Consider the following 14,206-nt stretch of genomic DNA (forward strand, 5'->3'; position numbering starts at 1 on the left):
ACCACCTTTCTGTTTTGTTTCTCATACTTGTTCTTTATTCCCCCCTCTTTTTTCTGTCTTTAGTTTCTAATGGGAATTTTAGATTATTTAATTTTATCTCCTTGTCAGTGCATTTATTCTTTTTTTTTTTAAATCTTTTAGTGACCTCTCTTGTGTCTACAATTTACGTTTAAACAATTAAGTCCACCTTCAAATAACAATATATCACTACTTAGGCTGCATGTAAGATTTTCAACAATTTACTTGTGATTTGCTTTGATGTGGTTTTCTTTCTCTCTTTTTTCTTTTTTTTTTCCCTTCTATTGGGGATAAGTAAACTAAATTGGGTCTGTACGTTTATTATGTTCATCAATGTGGGGAAATTTTATTATCATTATAAAAATGTTTTTCTGTTTTCTCTCCCTCTCTCGCTCCCTCTCCCTATTCCAAATACATGTATGTTAGAACACTTTATATAAGTTCCATACATTACTGATACTCTGTTCAGTTTTTTTTCTTTCAGTCACTTTTTCTTTATTCATTTTGTGGGGTTTTTTTTTGTTTTTTTCTTTATTTATTTTGAATAGTTTCTAATAATATATAATCAAATTCATGCGTCTTCTCTTCTGCAGTATCTAATGTGTTGTTAATCTCACCAAGAGTGTTTTTTTTATTTCAAATACAGTTTTTCATATCTATAATTTTTTTTTAAGTTTATTGATTAATTTTGAGAAAGGGAGAAAGCAGGGGAGGGGCAGAGAGAGAATCCCAAGCAGGTTTTGCACTGTCATCACAGAGCCCAGCGTGGGGTTTGAACTCATAGATCATGAGATCATGACCTAAGCCGAAATCAAGATTTGGACACCTAACCAACTGAGCCACCCAGGCACCCCCATATCCGGAAGTTTTACTTGGATCTTTTTTATTTTCCATTTCTCATCTTCATGATCATGCTTTCTTCTATCTTCTCAAACAAATGGACCATCTTTATAATAGCTGTTTTTAAAAACTTACTGAATACTTTCTTTTTAATATAAAAATATGTTTTATAATAAAAATGCATTCAAATTTATATATAGTGAAATGAAACAGCCTCGGGGATATAATTGGACAAATACATACAACCATGTAACCATCACGTCAAGATGTAGAACATTCTTACCTACTCAGAAGGTTTCCTGTGTCCCCTTCAAGTATACCCTCATCACCATATCCACCACACTTTTGATTTAAATCACCCCCAATTAGTTCTGCCTGTTCTTAAACTTTGTATAAATGCTCTCTTTTTGCATGTAACATTATTTTCAACATAATGTTTTTTGAGGTTTATTCATGCTGTTGTCTGTATTCATAGTTCATACCTTTTCATTGCTGAGCAGTATTTCATTGTATGAATATATTCCAATGTGATGTGTACGTTCGAATTTTGACAGATATTTGTAACTTTTAACTAATGAATAAATCTGTTATAAATTCTCATGCATTAGACTTTCTGTGGACGAATATTTCTATTTTTGTTGAGTAAATAGTTATAGATGGAGTAGCTGGACCGTAGGGCATGGTTTTGGCCAACTTTATAAGACACTCTAAAACTTAATTTCTTTTACACTCCCACTAGAAAATGTCTGATGATTCCAATTGTTCCACATGCTCATTAATATTTGGTGTTTTCAATTTTTTGCACTTAAGCTACTCTAGTGGGTACTAAGTGTATCTTGTTGAATTTTTGATTTGCTTATTTTCTTTTTTAAAATTTCTTAAATGTTTATTTTTGAGAGAGAGAGAACACGAGTGGTGAGGGGCATGGAGAGAGGGAGACACAGAATCCGAAACAGTCTCCAGGCTCCAAGCTGTCAGCACACAGCCCAACGCAGGACTCGAACCACGAACCATGAGATCATGACCTGAGCTGAAGCCTGGCGCTTAACCAACTGAGTCACCCAAGAACCCCATGCTTATTTGCTTTTTTCTAATCACTAATGATGCTGAGTGATTTTTTGGGAACTTACTTTATTGTGTTTTTATTGGATTTGCAGAGTTCTTCATATATTTTGGATGTAAAATCTATGTCAGATACATGTTTCGTGGCCACCAGTGAAATATTTGATTATTTCCTTAACAATGTCTAGTGATAAAAGAATTTTTAGTATTGATGAGTTCCAGTTGGGCAATTATTTGGGGAATTAGTGTTTTTTTTGTTCTCTGTGAGAAATCTTGACTCAGCCCAATCTTTTAATGGAAATTTGAATAGAAATAATTGTTCACATGCAGTTATAAGGAATAACACAAAGAGATCCCTTATACACTTCACTCAGTTTACCCACATGCTAACATTTTGTGAAACTGTGGTGTAAAATCACAGTCAGACTTTTGGCACTCATATAATCCACTGATTTTTTTTTTCAGATTTTGATTTTACTTGTACTTGTGTGTGTGTGTGTGTGTGTGTGTGTGTGTGTTCATGTATTAAGTTCTACATTACTTTATCACCTCTATACTTCCTATATTCACCACCATAGTGAAGATATTGAACACCTCCATCAATAAAAAATCCCTCACGTTGTTTTTTACTGATGGGAACATAAATTATTTCTTATCTTGAGCGAGCTCCAAGAAGTGTTTGACCTTAACCTATTTGCCCCCAATAAATTACTGGTTTCTAATCCCTGGAAACCAGTAATCTGTCCTACTTTCCTGAAATTTTGTCATTTCAAAATTTATATAAATTTACATAACATTTTTAAAATGTTATATAAATGGAATAATACACTATGTAACATTTTATGATTAGCTTTTCACATCCATATTCTATTCTTTTATATTGATGAATAGCATTTCATGGTATGTATAGACCACATTTTGTTTCATCATTCACTTGAAGAACATCTGGACTGACTCCAGTTTCTGGCTACTAAAAATTTACTATGAACATTTGTGCACAGAATTTCGAGTAGTTACAGCTACTCAACACTGCCATTTAGCACATAAGCAACATAATCTTTAATTTCTCAGGCACAAATACCCAAGGACACAATTACTGGGTTGTATGGCAATTGCATGTTTAATTTGATAAATGACCAAACCCTTTTCCAGAGTGGCTGTACCATTTTACATTCCCATGTAATCCAATTTCTCCATATCTTTACCAGCATTTGTTGTTGTCATTATTTTTTATTTAGGCCCAATATGTAAATGATCTCTATTATTTATGAATCCCCTTCTGCTGACCAATGATTTTTTTGTTATAGATGTTATTTTCTTTCTTTGCAAGTCTGCTGATTTTTTTTATTGCATCCCATTATTATGAGTTTTACATTGCTGAATGCTAAGTTTTGTTATGTCCCTTTGAATTTGTCCTGGCATGCAGCTAAGTTACTTGCATCTGTTTGATCCTTTTGAGACTTGCCTTCAGGCTTCCTCGTGATGGATCTAGAACAGCAAAGTTAATTGAGACCCACTACCCTTTTGAAGTCTTTTCCCAAATTCCTTATATTAACAAGGTCTTTACATTCAGAGTGGTGGGGACATAAATTATTTCTTGTCTTGAGTGAGCTCCAAGGAGTGTTTGAACTTAAGTGAGACCCAGGAAGTGTTCAGTCTGAGCTGAATCCAACAACTTTTGATATGTAATGTTTACATTATTATTTAGCACATATATTACTAGGTTTTGTGACTTCTTTGATACATAGTATATTTAGAAGTATGTTGCTTAATTTCCAAACATTTGAGGATTTTATAACTATCTTATTCTTGTTAGCTTAATTTGTGATTAAAATATATGCTATATTAGTTTGATCCTCAACATTTGTGAAATCTTATTTTATGGGCCAAAATATGAAAAAAATTAGTAAATATTTTATGTACACTTGAAAAAATTCTGTAATTTAAGTGTCATAATTTTATTTTGTAATTTGAATTTTACTTATACTTAGTTATTCTTTGATTTGTATAATTATGATACATTAAAATCCCACAAACTGCGAATGTATCTATTTTTCTATTTAAATCATTACATTTATAATTTTCGTATTTTGAGTCTGCATGAGAGGTGGCAAACCTTTTTTGGCAAAGGGTGAGTTAATAAATATTTTATGGTTTATGGAACATATATGGTCTGTATTACAGCTGTTGGTATACATTATTAGAGCATACAAATTCCTAGTAAAGTTTTTGACCTTAAAGTCACATTTATCTGATATTATATAGCCACATCTTTCTGAAAGTGTAGGGAGAGATGTGATACAGTTTTGCGTGGAGTATATTTCAATTTTTCACTCTCATTTTTCCCTGTCATTTTAAAATGTGACTCTTATACGCTGCATATAATTGGATTTGTATTTCTTAATGGGTCTGTGAATTTTTTACTTTTACTTGAAGCAGGTAGCCCATTATATTTAATGAGATTACTGATATATTTGAGTTTAAATCTACCATATTAAAATGCATCTTGGGGCACCTGTGTGGCTCAGTTGGTTAAGCGTCCAACTTCAGCTCAGGTCCTGATCCATGGTTGGTGGGTTTGAGCCCCACATCAGGCTCTCTGATGTCAGTGCCTTGCTCGCTTCAGATCCCCTGTCCCCCGCCTCTCTCTCTACCCCTCCCCTGCTCATGCTCACTCTCTCTCAAAAATAAACATTTAAAAACAGTTTTAAAATGTGTCTTGTATTTTCTAATTTATTCTATGCTTCTTTTTCTCTCTTATCTAGCTTTCTTTTGGAATAATTGAATGAAATATTATTATTAAATCTTTTCCTTTGTTAGCTTGTCAGTTGTACATATTTTACCACTCCTTAGTGGTTTCTCTAAAGATTACAAAATGAAATCTTGACTTATTTTTTCCTAATATGAATTAGTACTTTTGTTACTTCACAGACTTACAAAGATTTTAAAACGCTTTAAGTACCCTTGCCTACTCGCACATTTGCACCATTTTTGACATGTAGTTTCATTTAATTTTAGATCATAAAAGACTTTTTATTATTCTGCACAGTCAATATTCGTTTAAATGTGTCTACATGTTCACCCCTTATTCTGTTCTTTATTCATTTCTGTATTTCTCTCTTTATGACTAGGATCATTTTCCTTTCTCTCAACAACTCCCTTAAGCATTTTCTTGAATTCAATTCTGCTCATTGCAAACTTTCTCAAATTTTGTTTGTCTGAAAACATCTCAATTTCATCTCCATCTTGCAAGGATATTTTTTGCTAGATTTATAATACTAGGTTAATAGCTATTTTCCTTCATCATTTTAAGAACGTCACTCAGTTTTCTTCTGAATTTTGCTGCGTTTTTCATTCAGTTATAATTCCCTCTATTAACAGTTTTAGCTTATTAAAAGTAGTAATCCTGCCCTTTCACCTCCACATAATTCAAACCTAGAACAATGAGCTAAAAAACTTAGAATATTTTGGCCCCCATGATTGCCAAGGAGTCAACAATACAAGACTGGATCCAGGGCACAATTGATATCATAGTGAGTCACTCTCTATCTCTGGTTTGATTCTTTCTATGTTTATCCAAGTTTGTTTCTTTTTTTTAATTTTTTTTTTAACGTTTATTTATTTTTGAGACAGAGAGAGACAGAGCATGAATGGGGGAGGGTCAGAGAGAGGGAGACACAGAATCCAAAACAGGCTCCAGGCTCTGAGCTGTCAGCACAGAGCCCAACGCGGGGCTCGAACTCACGGACCGCGAGATCATGACCTGAGCCGAAGTCGGCCGCCCAACTGACTGAGCCACCCAGGCGCCCCCCAAGTTTGTTTCTTAATACAGCATGAAACCAAAGTATGCTCATAGATGTACCAGATTACAACATTTCCATCATCAATAATGCATAAAACCTTCTTGTTTTTCGCTAATATCCTAAAAGACTTAGATCAACTTTATTTGTTTCCATGACCATCCATGGTTCAATTATGACCAGAGTGATGGGGTAATCATTATGGTTGAATATGCCTTGGTTACATGTTTATTTAATATCTGTGGTTAGTAGGGGGTTCTACAAATGAATAAGTATGGTATTAGCAGAAAGAAAAGAGAACGTACGTAAGTACATCACATAAGGATACCATTATTTAACTAATTTATGTGTTTTATTAAATTGTATGCCAGCTATTTCAGAAGCAACTGATAGAATATATGCAGATACAAGTCAGCTAGCTTCCATGTGTCTTTAATAAATCACTTGCATCAGGATCCTCACCTTAAGATCTATTTCTGGCACCTAAGAGAATCAGTAACAAAAATGGTTCTAGAAAATAGACTCTGTGAATGACAGATATTGGATCACTCATTGTCCAGATAGCTGTAAAGAGCCCCATTATGTGGTTTTTGATGAGGTATAATTTGAATTGCCAAGGACTGGCCAAACTGGTGTTGCTTGGTACTAATTGGTGAAACCTGCCCATTGGAGAATCTTGCCTTTGAAATGGAAGAGATTCATTGATCAGCCCCTAGTTACAGTAACACTTTTAGCTGGCCAGCTTAAAGCTCTCAAAATAATTTTAACTTTGAAACAATGTGGAATCCATTTCAACGGAGTGGGTTTCAGACATGGAAAAACAGCAGAGAAGGGACTTTTATTAATTTATCCCTATAATTTTAAATAGTGACAGCTTTGGTTATTCTAATTATTTTTAACTTTTAAATCTTTTTTTATTATATTGTTGCCTAAATATTCTAACAGACAATAGCCATAAAGGCAGATTTGTTTTTATCATTCCTAAGTTTAAAGAAAATGCCTTTTTAATTTCACAATTTGTTATGACATTTTAGCAATTTTTTTCGAAAATAACCTTCCCCTATTAAATTAAGGAAATTGCGTTTTATTGCTGGTTTGCTAAGATGTTGATTCTTATAGCATTATAAGTAATATATTTTATCAAATATTTTTATGCATCCTTGAGGCTGACCACACATTATTTCCCTTTTAAAATTGTATTATTAAGGGGAATTCAAGGATGACAATGAACCAGCTTTCATTTCCTGGATATATTAAACTTAATTATGCTATATATAGGTGTGTGTGTGTGTCATGAATATTCATATATAATTTTATTTTATTTGCCAGGGTTTTATTTTTTTTTTATTTTTTTAACATTTATTATTGAGATTATTATTGAGAGACAGAGAGAGGCACAGAGCGTGAGCAGGGGAGGGGCAGATGGAGAGGGAGACACAGAATCCGTAGCAGGCTCCAGGCTCTGAGCTGTCAGGGCAGAGCCTGACATGGGGCTCGAACTCAGGAACTGCGAGATCATGACCTGAGCCAAAGTCTGACGCTTAACTGACTGAGCCACCCAGGTGCCCCTAATTTGCCAGGATTTTAATAGAACTGTGTGTCATGTTCAAATAGAAACTAGTCAATATGTCTCCATTCTCATAGAGAAGTATTGTACCCAACTGATTTAAGGATGAAGTTTATACTAACTCATAAGAAAAAATAAGAAGAATTTTTACTTTTACTCTCTGGAACATTTCACGTAAGACTGAGATTATTTCTTCTTATGTATGCTGACAGGCCAACATAATATTTTAGACTCAGTGGAGATTTTCTAAAATATTGACATAATTTTTTTTAACGGTTACTGGTGTATTTTGGTCTTTTATTGCTTCCTTAGTTTTGACATGTGTCTTTATTCAAAGTCCATTTCATGTACATTTCCAAATGTATTGGCATTAAATTCTCTTCTGATTTTTAAGGGATATGAATTTTATAGGATTTTACAGGATTTTATCTTATATCTATAATCAAGAATCTCACCATTGCTGAATTTATTTTTTGATCAATTTTCACAGTTTTATCTATCTTATTAGTATTTTAAAAAACAGCTTTAAAGGGATTATTAATACTTTAATATGTCTGTGTTTTCTGTTTCAAATCTATGCACACTAGAATTATAATTTTTGTCATTCATTTACCTGGAGATTTATCTCATTGTCCTTTTTCTAATCTCTTAAATCACATACATAGCTCATTAATTTTCTTTCATTTTTTAAAAATAGTGTAAACATTTAAGTTAAATGCAATCTTGCCCATAGCTCTACATTTCTTATTTACATTTTGATGTCCTCTTTGACCAATTGGTTTTTTATGAGTATGGCTGTTTATCAGTATTTTAGAAATCCCAAAGGTCTGATATTTTGTAATTCATTTCTACTTTGATTTTAGATCATAGAATAAACTCTGAGCAGTTACAATACCTTAATAGTTACTAAGATATGTGTTTGTTTCAAGAGGCAAATTAAGGCTCAGGCTTTGTCTTTGCCAGGAATTGATTAACACATGTTGACTTTGGGAACTTCAGAAGCCAACAGCATACAGGATAATGCCTCTTCATAAGCCAATACAGAAATAACATACTCCACACCAAAGATAGATTAATCACACTGTGTTTCCAGGCAAGAGGAAATGAAAGGAATAAAGTCCAAATATGGTTGAGGTCTATATTTATAGGAGTAGGTACTGGGGAGAGACTGAGCCATTGAAAGCTGACCTCCGGTTGCCAGCACAAAGTAAAAGTCCTCTGTTGCTAGGAAACAACCACCGGTTGTTGACAGGAAAAGGATCTCTTTAGTGGGCAGGTTTTGATCACTGCCGGTAAAAGAGTTCCATTTTACTGCGCAGGAGCTAATTGCCCCCAAGGTCTTCAGGAGAGCTGTTTAGATCAGCAAAGAACCTCCTTGCCCAGACCCAACCTCAAACAGTTCTCACAGACTCTGGGTTTTTACAGTCCAAATATTTCCTTGCCATAGATGCTTCACTGTGTTTTTTATTGATAAGCCCAGCAGGGACCCTCAGCTGCTGAACTACTGAGAGCTTATTAATGACAACGAATGAGATGATGCTACCCTGTCACAGCTTAGTTTACTCCTAATCAGAACAGCTTTACCTTTAAAAAATTTTTTTAAAGTTTGTTTTGAGAGAGAGAGAGAGAAAGCACGAGTCAGGGAGAGACAGAGAGAGAGAGGAAGAGAGAGAATCCCAAGCAGGCTCCGCACTGTCAGTGCAAAGCCTGATGCAGGGCTGGAACCCACCAACTGCTAGTCGGAGGCTTAACGGACTGAGTCACCCAGGCACTCCCAGAAAAAGTATACTCCTAAGAAAAATTTAATTTTTGCCATGAACAAGTGGATTTAAAATTATATCAGCCATTATACAACAATAAGTCTTTTGGCTCAGTACCCATTTAAAAAAAATTTTTTTAGCATTTATTTATTATTGAGAGACAGGGAGACAGAGCGTGAGCAGGGGAGGGGCAGAGAGAGGGGGAGACATAGAATCTGAAATAGGCTCCAGCTCTGAGCTGTCAGCACAGAGCCCTTCACCGGGCTCCAACTCACAAACTGTGAGATGACCTGAGTGGAAGCTGGTCGCCCAACCAACTGAGCCACCCAGGCGCTCCAGGGCTCAGTACACATTTAAATTTTGCAAATATACCATTGCTTGCAAAGAATGTGTTTATTCTGATTACTGTATGTAGGACGTATATGGTCATGAGACAGTTCATTAATTGTATTTTACAAACTTTCTATACCTTGCTTATATATTTGTTTACTTGATATTTCAAAACATTTTATCATAAAATCCCCTGGTTATGATTTTTTAACAACACCTCGTAATACAAATAATTTTTGCTTAATTAACACAGTGATATTAGGTTCACACATATTTATAATTTTATTGTCTTTCTAATGAATTGTTCTTTTAAAATATGTACTAAATATCTTTAACCCAAAATTTTCCTTTTCTTTCAAAGTTTAATTTGTTTCTACTGTGGCTCAACCAATTTTCTGTTGATGATTATTTTCCTGCTGTATCTTCCTGTATTATTTTGTTTTAAAGTTTTCAGTGCCTCTGTATTAAGAGCCTATAGCTTGGTTTTAAAAATCTAACCAAACACTATCATTTTATAAGCCAGTTTGGTCTCTTCACATTTATTTTACTATTGATGTATAAAGATTTATTGGAACATTGGATTGGATTTATTGGAACATCGGATAAAGATTTTTTATGAACATTGGATACTATTCTTTTATAGGTCATTCTTTTAATATTAACACGCCATAGATGTTTCCATCTTAAATGACGTATGTGTTTTTGCCGGCTTCAGTATCTCTCTATTAGTCTTGAGCATGCCTGCAACTAAATGCTTTTAACTCAAATCAATATAATTCTATTTTAATTATATTGTTTTGGAAGGCTTTTGTGTACATTTTTCTTAACTTGACTCACATATGTGGTATAGCTTTGACCTAGAAAAATAAATGTCCTTTAGACTGTGTTGCACTTTGTGATATTAAGGAACTAAAAAGTAGGGATTCTTTAGGGAAGAAACCCACTTTTAACTTACTGATTATAATAAATAGAGGTAAGAATATGAATTTTCATTATCTCTTTAATTGTTAATCAAGCATGTTCTCGAAAGACAACTACTTAAGAACCCCTAATGTAATCTGATCAGGTATAAGCAGATCAAATGGAGTCATTCCATTTTATTTCCATTATCTAGCACTTATTTCTTTGACCATCGGTAGAACTGACACATGAAGATAAAGGCAATGAAACCTGTGGAAAAAAATCAGTATGTTAAAATTTAAAGAATTGAATACATGTAACTTTTTGCTCTTCAAAGTGAGTTTTGTCTAAGTAAGAAGAGAAATGAGTTATAAAGAATGTCTTTCTTAAAGATTAATGGCACTAAACCCATAGACAGAGCTAAGAACTAGAAAACTATGAAATCAAGCAGAACTGTTCTTGTCACTTTTTCCCTTTGTATATCAAATGATATGAAGGTCCTCTATTGTTTTTTCTTCCAAGATTTTAATTAAATTCAAGTGAGTTAACATATAGTGTAGTATTGGTTTCAGGAGTAGATTTTAGTGATTCATCAGTTACACATAAGACCCAGTGCTCATCACAAGTGCCTTCCTTAAGGCCCATCACCTATTTAGCCCAACCCCCCACCCACATCCCCTCCAGCAACCCTCAGCTTGTTTTCTATCATTAAGAGTCTCTTATGGTTCCCCTCCCTCTCTGTGTTTATATTATTTTTTCCTTCCCTTCCTCTATTCTTCTCCATTGCTCTGAAACACTGTTCTCTGCTCATATATTGTAAATGGACTCACTTCTGTTCAAACATATCTGTCCTCTGAAAACTTACTCATTTCATCAGAGTTTGATTTCTGCCACTTAGACCAAAGTAAAGGCAATAAAATATTACCTTCATCACAAAACATTGTGTCTTAGTAGTCCCTTGATATTTTTTGGTCCTGAATTATCTATCATAACTTGAATATAATGATCATCAGATAAATTATTATACATTAATTTATATTGTTTGTTAAGAAAATGCATATGTGTATTTTAATATTTTGATACAGTATGGTAAGATGTTCAGAGAAGACCATTTTTATTACATTTTTGTTGAAGTAAAACATGAAAATTATCAATTGCTCTTCCTGCTTATAATGGTTTATATGAAAACCATTGTGTTATTGAACTGTGCTATTATCTTATCGGGGACCAAAATGCAAATGAAATGAGTTAACAGTAGGTTTTCTGACATTCCTGTTCTCTCAAGATGGTTGAATTAAACCCAGAACCTCAGAATAATTAGTTGCGTCTTCTTTCACTTTTAGACATGTCCCAAATTGGATAATAGATCATATGACCACTCTAGGTAACAAATACTTGTGATAAATAACTTAGCAGATTTAGATAGGTCATATAAGTTGTAAATTTAAATAAAGTTTATTGTCCCAAATATAATGAAGAATGTGTCAAAAAATAATTTCTCATAGCCAAACCTTTGAACACTCAGAATAAAACACATCTGCCCAATTTATGGATGAAGTTTGTAAAACCAAAGTTGGTGCATATATAACAAAATAAGACTTCATTGGTAATCCAGGTCAAAGGATAGACAGGAATTACATATCTAAGTTTTCTATAAAACTATTTGGGGATGAGACATTTACTGATGACAGAGTATCTGTTGCTTATCAATAGAAAGCAAAACTCAAGTGGAAAGGACACAATCTACAATTCATAGTATAATTTCTGTATTTTATGATGGATATTATGTCCACTCAATTCCTCTCACTATAAATCCATGACCCTGAGGAGTACATGAAAATTTTGTTGTTTATAGAAATTGAGTTGTTTATTTGTCATCAATTAATTCAACAGATATTAAAATTTTTTTTAATCTTTATTTATTTTTGAGAGAGAGACAGCGCGTGAGCAGGGGAGGAGCAGAGAGAGAGGGAGACACAGAATCCGAAGCAGGCTCCAGGCTCTGAGCCATTAGCACAGAGCCCAACGTGGGGCTCGAACTCACAAACTGAGATCATGACCTGAGCTGAAGTCAGACACTCAACCTACTGAGACACCCAGGCGCCCCAACAAATATTTGATAAGCACCCATGATCTCCAAGAATTGTGTAGGTTGTGAGAGAAACCGAGAAAAAAAATTATTTACACTACAAATTCTACACTCTGCAAATATTTATTCACTCTACAAATTCACTCTATACTCTACAAGTATTTACTGAGTGACCAAAATGTTCTAGATGCTTAGGATACCTCAGTGACTAAAACAAGTCCAAAAGGCCCCAGTCCTTGGGAAGCTTACACTTTGTAAACAACAAATAATAAAAATAACAAGTAAATTACACTTTATGTTGGAAAATAAATAAAGCAGCATAAGAGAGACTGGGTGTGCAGGAGGAGTTTCAGTTTTAAGCAAGTCTCACCTAGAAGATGTAGGAGTTGTAAAAATACAAATAATAGATTTCTCAATACTCTTCAGATTTTATGTTTGGATTGCTCTGTGCAAAAGGGCTCTGTCATTGAAATAAGGGATATTAAAAGAAGACACTTGGGAGTACATGTTGCCAGCAATTGTGACACAATTTAACTCAAATCTGTCTGACACTATCTACCTGGAGACAGAGTCACCGCATACAGGTTAAAGGTTCTGTTTTATAAGACTGATCCCTGACCCCCTTCAGATGCAGAGAGCAAGTCGAGGCTGTTGTTACCTGTGCTTCTGGCTATAAGTCAAAGGGCCCCATAACCCATTCCTTGGGTCCAATTAATTTCCTAGAGTGGCTCACAGAACTCAAACATTTTACTTACTAAATCGCCAGTTTATTATGAGAAGATATAACCTAGAGTCAGATGGAAAAGGTGTGTAGGGCAAACTTTAACATCTATGGTAACAGCTCGAAGCTTCCCTACACCTTCTGGGCACACTACTCTTCCATCACCTCCAGGTATTCACCAACCTGGAATGTCTCCTAAGCCCAACACTCTAATCCACGTGGTAGGTTCCCCTGGCAACCAGCGTCCCTCCTTAGTGACTTTCTAATAGTCGCAGCATTAGCATAAACAAGAGTGCTTGAAAGAAGCTCGTTATGAATTAAAAAAAAAAAAAAAACATCCATTTCACTTGTACTGCTCTGGAGCTATTTCAGGAACTGGGAACAAACTAAGTACTATCACAAAAGATGCTTCTATGACTCATATTGAAAATTATAAAAGCTCTATGCTAGGAACCATGATGAGGACCAATTACATATTTCTTATTAGAAATCACAATATCAGGGTGCCTGAGTGGTTTAGTCGGTTAAGCATCTGACTCTTGGTTGGGCTCAGGTCATGATCTCACCGTTCCTGAGATCTAGCCCCACATCAGGCTCAGTGCTGACAGTGTGTGGAGCGGGTTTGGGATTCTCTCTCTCCCTCTCTCTCTGCTCCTCCCCTGCTTGTGCTGTTTCTATCTCTCTCAAAATAAATAAATATACATTTTTTTAAAAGATCACAATATCCACAAGGATATGCTGGGTTTCTAATCCTTCCTAGTTTTCTTGTTTGGGTTGCAAATAAACATGTCAGTCTCCCAGGTAAGGCACATAAAAGAAAGAACAAATTTCAAAAATGTACATAAGGAGTGGGTATGTGGCCAACAGAAAGTATGAAGTTGAAAAGGTAAACAGGGCTAAAGAAAGAACTCTGAAGAAATTTAGTACTTGAGTAAACAGTAGATGTAGAGGAAATTACTACAACAATTATTTAAAAACAAAAGACAGATTGGAAGGGAATGAAGATTTGGTGCTACAGCACAAAATCAAGGAAGGAGAGAGTTAAAAGAAGAGAAAGACCAAAAGGAGAAAAGCCTCAAAAATAAAAAAAAAATAATAATAATAAAATTTAATTTAATT

General features: G+C 34.4%; 1 long non-coding RNA gene across 1 annotated transcript; it reads right to left on the reverse strand.

Moving 5' to 3' along the window:
• Positions 1–10,359: 10,359 nt before the first annotated feature.
• Positions 10,360–13,253, reverse strand: LOC131513534 (uncharacterized). Its single transcript, XR_009262630.1, has 2 exons — positions 13,122–13,253; positions 10,360–10,547 (listed from the first exon to the last, which is right to left on the reverse strand). It is a non-coding gene; the product is annotated as an uncharacterized LOC131513534 (long non-coding RNA).
• Between the last annotated feature and the right edge of the window lie 953 nt (positions 13,254–14,206).

This window comes from Neofelis nebulosa, chromosome 6 (assembly GCF_028018385.1).
Source record: "Neofelis nebulosa isolate mNeoNeb1 chromosome 6, mNeoNeb1.pri, whole genome shotgun sequence".
Taxonomy (NCBI): domain Eukaryota; kingdom Metazoa; phylum Chordata; class Mammalia; order Carnivora; family Felidae; genus Neofelis; species Neofelis nebulosa.